The following is a 9,491-nucleotide window of genomic DNA, read 5'->3' as shown; positions in this document are numbered from 1 at the left end:
CTCTTGCAGCAATTGGAAAATGTTTTCAGACATTCTGGAAATCGCCTTTTAGTGGTGGGCTCAGTTGCAAGAAAATAAGAATCTCCTCCTTGTTTTCTTGTGTTTTTCCCAGGGAATGCAGTTTCTGACCAGTAAGAATATTAATAAAGGTTGTGGGAGGTGGTGGTATAGGGCACAAAAATACTTCAGAAAATGCATAGTTCCTACTTTAGCAGTTTGTATGTTCTTGGTTTCCACCTTATTCTGTTTCTCTCACAAATAAACTATACTTTTTCATTTATCTTTTACCGAAGACTAAAATTCACTTTCTGTATCATTTCTAGACACACTTTTGGGGAGCAGGGTAAGGGAGCATACTTCCTTTTCTCACAAGAAGGTATTTTAAGCCTTTTGCTGCAAAATAATTATTCAGGTAGCTCCCCAGGAGCAATGTTTATCTTCCCATATTCCCCAGACACAGACAACCTTTTACTATTTCACATGGGAGACTCTTGAGCTCCATCTTCTGGAAAATGTGGGACAAGCTTGTTTTTCCGAGCTGGTTCCCGTGAAAGCTGGGCGGGTTTGGGGCAGTGGCCAGCAGAGCACTGCAGGGCAGATGTGCCCAGGCTGCCACCCAAGGCGAACACCCCCCTTGCACCTCCTTTTCCCGCGTTCTGGAAGGGGAACCAAAGCTTTTGCAAGACATTTGGAAAATACAGGGACAGTTCCAAGGCAGGTACCACCCAACAGATCTCTTGGGCTACAAGCTTTTGTGATTATTTTGATACTGCGTCATTACTGTGTCAATTAACTATTGTGTCATGGCTGGGTGGAATTGGCCTCGCACACACATTACTCTCAGTTTGAACATGGGCATTAACATGTTTCCTCAAGCCAAATGTGAGCATACATAAACATCTTTAACGGTGTTTTTCAGCCTGTTGGATGCTTTCCACGTTTTGGCTTCACTGAGGTACAGGTGATTTAAGCATTCCTGGCTGGCACTGACAGGCTGTTTCTCTTTGTTACAGGAGAGGCTGAATCAACACTTCACATGATGCTCTTACCTTGATCTCCCTTACTCAGCAACCCGACTTTTTGTGCTGATTTCAAAGCCACACGATCAATTGTAAGAATTCCCCTTTGTTTTTTCTGGACCATTCCTCCTAGACCAGAGTGAATGCAGCCTCCCTCCAACCCTGCCCTGAAACACTGCACAGATGAGCAGTCCAGGCTGAAATGCTGGCACAAGCTTTGCCACAGTGTGCTCCCTCAGGGACCACTGCACCATCAACCCTGAGCCAGAGGGAAGCAGGGGGAAGGTGGTCTCCAGGGAATCCTGAGTGTGCTCTGGTGCCAGCTGGTTGTTAAAATTGTTTATGCTGATTCTGTCCCAGAGAGGGATGTTGAAGCAGGACTGTCCTCCTCATGCACATGAGGGCCAGCACATGCTGAGGTACAGGGTCGGCACCCAGGGATCCTGTGGCATTTGAGCATTTTTGCTGCATGGCACTGGGTGTCTGGGGATCCTTTGCCCCCTGTGCACTCCACAGGGCCACAGCTGTAGTATTGCATGGGAACACAGTTGCAGTAGTGCAAGGAGCACAGGGTCTGAGGGGAGTGAGAAAAACCAGGAGATTTGGTGAAAACTTCTTGTGCTCTTCAGCAATAAACTCAGTCCTCCCTTGGGGCATGCCTGGAGAAATGCACTATCATTGCTATAGCGCCCAGAGGCACCAAAACTTAAGAAAGGCACATCAAAAAGAGATGGTTATTGCCCAGAAGAACAGGATGAAAGCTGGACATAATATGGGCATCTGTAGGTAGAGAGGTTAGGTCCCTAAATTAAGGCTGTTTAGGAAAGGGCAAATTTTAATTTTAAACACTTGACTTTCACAGGAGATGGATGGGATCAGGAGGGAAACTTAATGCCTTTAAAAGAAGTATGTATCCAAAATTCCACTGAATCCAAGAAAAATTTAGATTACTGTGGATGTCATGTAATCCAATCTGCTATTCAAACCAGAGTCAGCTTCAAAGTTACATAGGGATCCCAAGGTTGCCCGGGACATTGTTTAGTGAAGTGTGGCAAATCTTCAGGGTTGCAGAGGCTGCACCCTGCCTGGGCCCTGTTTCCAGCATGTGACCCACTCATTGAGACTTCTGTTTTCCCATTTCCCCCATACGTGGATGGAAAGTCCCTTGCTGCATCTTGTGACTGTTATCTCTGGTCCTATCATGGTACGTGTCTGTCTACCTGTATTTCCTCTGGCCCACTACTAATTTGTAACTTAGTTTCAGAAAGCATTCTTCATGCAGAGGAGAGCAGTGGAGAAGTCACAGTAGCTGAGTAACAGCTGCAGAGTCATCTTCAAATGTTTTGTTTCCTTCATCTAATTCTGGGAAAAAAAAGGAACCGAAACAGAAAGAAGCAGCGCTTTTACTGCCTGAATGTCAACAGCAATAAAATTTAAGCTTATCATCACCCTCAGAATAATTCAGTAATGTTTACTCTCAACACCACCATTACAATATTATGTAATAATACCAATCACCAACCTGGGGGAACTAAAGCTCTTCTGATACAGAGTGCTGACACTTGATCTGATACTAGAAAATCCTCTTTTATTGCCATGACTTGAACTCTTCATGAACACACATGACTTCCAGGAGAAATCAGGGTGCCATTGGGCCCCCTGGTTATCACATATTTAACTTTGAATAGGTGCCCACTCTATTTATATTGTGTGCATTATTCTGATTTAGTGTGATCAAGTTGTCTTATGGCAGAAATAGAAGAGAAATACCTGGAGTTATGTCTGAAGGCTAAAATGAAGGTAGGCTTTTGCGAAGAGTTCATTGACTGCATGGATACAAAAATCCTCTACTGAACAAGTGCTGGATGCCTGCAGAAGAAATAACCCTTTCTGACAAATAATCTCTGCATTGCAAATACCACAAAATTTTCCTCTCAAAGAAGGGAAGGAAAAGAGAAAAAGAACGTGGGTCTTTACAAATACTGTTACACTTTGACGTTACTGACATGAAATTAGTGAAAGTTCTAAGCCCTTACAAGAAAGGGGAAATCAAATTTGTCTGAGAACTGAGATGAAAAACACATTTTCTCTTTTCAATCAACAAAATGCAAGGAGTGAATTTTCCTTCCTCCCAATTTTTGGCAACATTCTCCCAAATTAGGAGCACTTAAGCTGATCAACATCTGCACAAATTATTCTTGGTCCCCCAAGGCTTTCCTCTAAGGCTTCCCTTCCCACAGGACAAGCTGCAAGCACCTGGGCAGGGGAATGTGGGTCAGTGCTGGAGGAGAAAGGTAACCTTTCTAGAGATGCTAGAACAAGGGGTCTCATGTCCTGCTTCATTCAGTCTTGTCTTTGGGGCTCTTAGTGTTGGCTAAGTGTACGTGTGCAGCCCTGGCATGTGGTATGGCCTGTGAGCACAACCATACCAGAAATGTTATTAACAAAATGTTCTTATATCCCCAGCACCCTCAGGACAATCAGGTAAGTGAAGTCCCGGACAAAATGTTGGTTGAAGGAAGAGATGAGAGCACTCTTCCCCTCTCTGTAAAGTACGCAGCAGAGGGTGCAGTCATCTACCTTACGTGCACCTACACAGAAAGATTGATTACCTGAGGAGGGCCATGCAACACCTCTTCTATGAAGACAGGCTGGGAGAGCTGGGATTGTTCAGCCTGGAGAAGAGAAGGCTCTGAGCAGACCTTAGAGCGCCTTCCAGTACCTAAAGGGGCTACAAGAGAGCTGGAGAGGGACTTTATACAAGAGCAGGTAATGATAGGACAAGAGGCAATGGCTTTAAACTGAAAGAGGGTAGGTTTAGATTAGCTATTAGGAAGAAATGTGAAGATGGTGAGGCACTAGAACAGGTTGTCCAGAGAAGTTGTGGATACTCCCTCCCCAGAAATGTTCAAGGATGAGGCTTTGAGCAACCTGGTCTAGTTGGAGGTGTCTCTGCCACCACAGGGGGTTTGGACTTGGATGACCTTTAAAATTCCCTTCCAACCCAAACCATTCTGTGATTTTATGATTAGACTCCTTTAGTAAAATAATAGCAGTGTCCCAAATAAAATAGAAGTTTTCTTTTTCCTTCTAAAAGGCACGATGTTTCTCAAGAGCTCAGGGAATGCTAACTGATTAGAAGTGTCTGGAAGTAGAGCTGGGAAGGGCAGCCAGTGGAGGGTGAAAGGGAGAGGAAGAAAAGCATTGTGGCCTTGGGGTGAGGTGGGATGGCCCCAGTAGAAGACAGACCTGCAGAAGCAGTGGGGCCAGGGGCTGGAAACTTGGGAAGAGGGAGATTGTCTTCTGTGGCCTGTCCTGAGGGAATCATGGCTCCCACATTCCCCACAGGTAGTGGGATGGTCTCAGGTGGAGGGCAGCCTGGGGAGGACTTGCTCCTCCAAGGAACTTCCTCTCCTACAGAACTCTGGGTTCCCATAATGGAAACCAGAGGAACTTTAACCCCTCTGTGTTGTCTTTCCCGTGCCATCCACAGTCTACAAAGTAGCTCAGGCCCTGCCCTCTCTCCCTGCAAAGAAAACAAGATGAAAGCCTCAGCCGAGAGTGCTGCTGGCATTATCCTTCCCACCACAGTTTCCTCTCTTCTTTTAAAAAGTGGTGCCTGCTGAGGGTCCAGGCATCCCTGTCCAAGGCTTCCCTCCTCACCACACTTCACACAGCATTTCAGATGGGTCAGGCAGGAAATGTGCTGTTTGCTGCAGTAAAGCAGCCAGGAATATAGATTTTTCTAGCCCTTTGAGGTGGTTTTAATTCATTTCCATTACTTTCCCACAGCAGAGGCAGGATTGCTTCCCTTGTGAATGCAGAGGTTTTCTACCTGTGTGGCCTTGATCACTTCTAAACTCAAGCATTTTGGCAAGGAAAAGGTGAAAAACACATTTTCTTTTCCCCACAGCATGAATCTACCAGTGTTTGCTTTTCCTGAAGCCAATATATCCAAAGGAAGAGAGGTTTTTAAAACCTGAAAAGTTGGAAATGAAGGCTCCTTGCCTTTTCTTTTCTAGTGCACAGAAATACTCTCCATCAGTGATGAATAAAGTCCACATGGAATTTCAGCCAGTGGCTTAGGTAAAATTTCTTCACCCAGATCTTAGCTGGTGTAAACATTCCTGCTTAACCCTGGGTCAGAAGTCTGAAGGGTCAGGAACAATAAAAATAAAACATCTAGACAGACCACAAATATATATTGCTCCTTCTCCCCACTTTTTTTTTTTTTTTGGAAAATAATTTTAAGAAAAAAAGTGAAAAAACTGTTGTGTAAAAGAAAACTCCTTTTTTGCATTGTTTGTGGCTTGCTGGCCTGGAAGTGCCCTGGGAAGTGCACTGCAGTGGTGATGCTGTCCCCTAACACATGTTTCTTTCAGCTATGTACAAGTTGTCTTCCTGACTTCAGAGCTCTGTTCCCCAAAGGCAGTTTCTCTTTTGCCTACTCATCTCTTTCAATTGCTATCTTTGTTTGCTTTACCTACATTTTTCTCCTTTCTTCTTTGCTGGTTTTTGCAGTAAATTAGTGTGCATGCTTTCCATTACATATATCATTTCAAACACAGAAATTTTCAATTCATTTTGTATATCCTAAATCTACTTGAGAAGCATCATGCCACACTCGAAATCCCATTTTTTGTGACATTCAGAAGCAACATCAGCAGTTTCAGCTACAATCCATTTAATTACTTTTTCTTTGATTAAGACAAATTTATTTCCCAGAGTTACGTGTTTGCACAAAAATACAAAGTACAGAAAAATCCTAAATCAACAAAATGACACTGGTTTTGAAAATTACCCTGGCTGCAAATATTTACCACTTGAACATCTGTCAGAGCTATATGTCCTAGAAACATTTATACTGAGTTTTATCCTAATGCAGATGGAAGGAAAAGAGAGAGAGGGAGCTTAGAGGCAAAATTACACAGCATAAGAAACACAATCTAATAGAGTGTCTAACGTACATGGATATTAATCTCCTGCTCTTTCATAAATAATGTTCAAGGTTTCCTCTGTTATTCATTTGGGTTTTTTTAAGTTTCCTTCCTCTGTTGCCTCAGTTCAAGAGGTTCAAGAAAAAAGAGATGCTGGTAAATTTCTGAACATAATTTCAAATAGAGATAAAATGGATATTTTTTTTTACAGGGGAGCCCAGATACCAGGCAAACTCAATATTACTTTTTATATGGAAAATTCCACAACAATTCAAGAACATGTGTGCACACCTGGGAATCCCAATCTGTATTGGCTCATCCCAAATGATCCAGCTGTTATCCAGCTGACAGCCTTCTCTTGAGGTGCAAACTTTAACTTCAGTTTCTATGGCCAGAATACCAAATGAGTGAAGAGCTTTCAGCTCATGTTGTAAATGCAGTGTGCTCTCAACAAACATTTTGAAAAGAAGGCATTGCCTGAATGTTCAGTCACTGAGAATAGGATTGTCCTAATTGAATAAAATACTCAAAAGGCCTTCAGGATGTTACCAATTCTTCAAGCTACAACTTGAGATGATTTTTTGGCCCTTGAGGTGCAGAGCATGTCAGCACTACTTTCAAGACAAATGTTTAACATGCTTAAGGAGATTTCTAGGTTTGCTGCACTAAGAACCTAAGAATGGCCCTGCTGGGTCAAACTCAAAGTCACTCAATATGTTGACTGGCAATGGCCTGCAGCAGGTGATTAGGGGAGACCTATGTGACAGTATATGGTACCATTCCAGCCCCTACTTGTATTCAGCACCTGAATTGGAGGTGTTTTCTTTGCATTTCTTTTAATTTTTGTTCAGAAGTTGGAGGCAGGTTTTAAATTTCACAATGACCTTAAGTCAAGTAAGGAAGACCAAGTCCCTGAATGGCCAAGCTGAGGCACGGCACGGTCAACAGAATTGCCTCTCTCAAAACTCAGTGGGACTCAGAGGCAAAATTGGACTGGGGAACTGGTGTACTCTGACCACAGTATGCATGCCCAGCTAGAGGACAAGACATGACTTCAAAAAAAATAAAAAAGGGCATCTTCTGTTGGCATCTGAGTGGCAGTAGGGTTATTTTCCAAAAGCATGTTTTCGAAAGCTGAAGGCTACTTTGGACTAGGGGTTTTTCCAGTATGAAATGGGAGCACATGGCCAGTTTTCACAGCTTCCTTTTTTTTGTAGGAAAAGTAGCTGCGAATTTCTAACCCTGTTTACAGTAGGGATACAGGGAACAACAGTCTCCATTTTCCTTTGTACCCACAGCAGCCCTTTGATTTTATCAGTGTTGATTTATAATGTTAGAAATTCTAGTGCTAAACCCAGGAATGTCAGACATTTCCCAAGACTCCTTACAGACCCAGCACATTCTCCATAGCTTTGAAATCTGCTACACTTGGGCAATCTTTTCTTTTTCCCCTATAATTAACTATTGCAGCACTCCATTGACCACAACTGCGTAATAGGTGGTCTTGGCTGAGTACTAGACCACAGGACCTGTAGCAGCAGGATCCAAAGCTGGGAGCTCCTTGGAGAAGGAAAGTTGCCCAAAGCACTCTGATGCTTGTGGTTTCAGGTTTGCTGTTGCTCTGGGCAGTGTAAAGCAAGGTACTCTGTTAAGGACAGCCAAGGCTCCACACAAATTTTTCAAAAATGGTCAGTAATGTTGACTGTCCCAAGAGACCTGAGTTTCTGGAAGAAGATTCTCAGTGCTTCTTAAAAACTCATATTTATTTCAGGCTGGGTCCCTGAGAGCATGAATGGGTCTTGGAAGTTCATTTTTTGCAAGCAAGTGTTTTTTGGATGCCAACTCAGCATTGTGCAAAACATAAAAAATAGTATTATGCTCTAGTTATGGAAAAAACCTTGCCTTTTAGGGTTTTTTTTTTCCATTTTATTTATTTATGGGGATGGGGATGGGATGTATTAGACCTGCAGTTTCTCTCAGCCAGAAAATTTTTATTCTTTAGTAATTTAAATTTCTGTCTTATCTCTAAACTTAACACCTTGCTATACCCATCCCCACTCACAGTTGTTTGTTGATAAAAAAAAAAAATGTGCTACTGAGCAATTTGTTTTGAACCTGCTCATTTTTTCCCTTTAAATATCACTAACTTTCATTTTTTGCATGTTTGCAAATTCTGCAGTATAGGATGCCCTCCTGTTGCCCTTCTTTCTGATATTAAGAAATTTGCTCCATCCCTTTGCAAGTGACTTTCTTCTATCAGCCTGCAAACAACAAAAGAGGCTTTAAGGATAAAAGGAAGAGGAAGCCAGATTCACTTTTTAATAGTCTGGGGACTGGACACTATACCCTAGAACGGTGGAGCTTGACTGCAAAAGCCCAGAGATGATGGAATTAAGGTCACACATGTAATGTTATGTTCCCACAGGACAGCCCCGGGTGAACTTTCATCACGGGTCTTTTGCTAAAAAGATATATAAAAAAAAATCCCCAAACATGATCTGGAATCAATATGATATTCTTTCCTTTTCCTGCTTTCCACTTTGCTGCTTTCAGTCTGACAATACCATAACCTTCACAGTCACCTCTGCAGAAATCCTGCTCCCTCTGGAGCAGCAGTGGATGCTCTGCAGTCATTTGCTTCTTCGCTAAAGTCAAATAACAAACGTTTCACATCAGAACATTTGTACCTTCTGGTTTATGCTTTTTCTGGCTGGTTTATGCTTTTATTTCTGAAATCCACAGAATTTTGTGCCTTAAAAATAGTAAAGATTTAAATCAAAGAATTTAATTTTCTCAGCATATTAAGGCTCAATTGTTTTCAACAATTCTTCCTAGAACTTCCTCTTTTTAGAGCAGTGATGGTGCCCTCTATGTTCACATTAACTCCTTAGCACTTAACATTAGCACTTCTTTCTACACAAATGTCTTCTCTTAGAAAGCTGGAGTTTTGCTTAAGATACGATACACTCTAAAAAACCCAATTGCACAACAATTTACTCTTTGACCCTTCAGACATAATCTTCTTAGATGGTGTGATAATATATTCTTATTAATAGAGTTGATAATCTATTTAGGAATATTGTGGTTCTGCATCAATAGAAGTACAACCTTTTTTTCACCTGGAGAAAATAAACATATATTTTTGGAAAGTATTGTTCTGAACATGTCAAAGCAGCAGTATTTATTCAGTATTTGTATGCAGTGAAAATTGAAGGTGCAGGATGATCATGCTCCAGTATTCATTTCCTGCATAAAAATAAACTGTGCACTACAGATCAGAGAGATCAGATGACATTTAATTGATCCCAATTCAAGAGGTGTAATGATCAAGATAAGCTGACACAATGCCCTGAAGAATAAGACTCTGAACAATTTAAGGTCAGAATAATGTTATGATCAGTCGCTTGTGTGCCTGTTGTCAGATAATATGTTCTGGCTGTGGAGATTTGAGTTACCTGAGCCATCTCTTTTACAACCATAATAAAAATGAATAAGAGTAGGTTATGTCTCCCATTCAGTGATTTAATGTCAAAGC

General features: G+C 41.9%; 1 long non-coding RNA gene across 1 annotated transcript; it reads left to right on the top strand.

Moving 5' to 3' along the window:
• The first annotated feature begins 990 nt into the window (after nucleotides 1–990).
• Nucleotides 991–9,108, top strand: LOC125324084. Its single transcript, XR_007202795.1, has 2 exons — nucleotides 991–1,111; nucleotides 8,136–9,108. It is a non-coding gene; the product is annotated as an uncharacterized LOC125324084 (long non-coding RNA).
• Nucleotides 9,109–9,491: the final 383 nt, after the last annotated feature.

The sequence above is a fragment of the Corvus hawaiiensis genome, chromosome 3, assembly GCF_020740725.1.
Source record: "Corvus hawaiiensis isolate bCorHaw1 chromosome 3, bCorHaw1.pri.cur, whole genome shotgun sequence".
Classification (NCBI taxonomy): domain Eukaryota; kingdom Metazoa; phylum Chordata; class Aves; order Passeriformes; family Corvidae; genus Corvus; species Corvus hawaiiensis.
The sequence above is the reverse complement of the archived record's forward strand: the minus strand, read 5'-3'. Positions and strand labels throughout refer to the sequence as shown.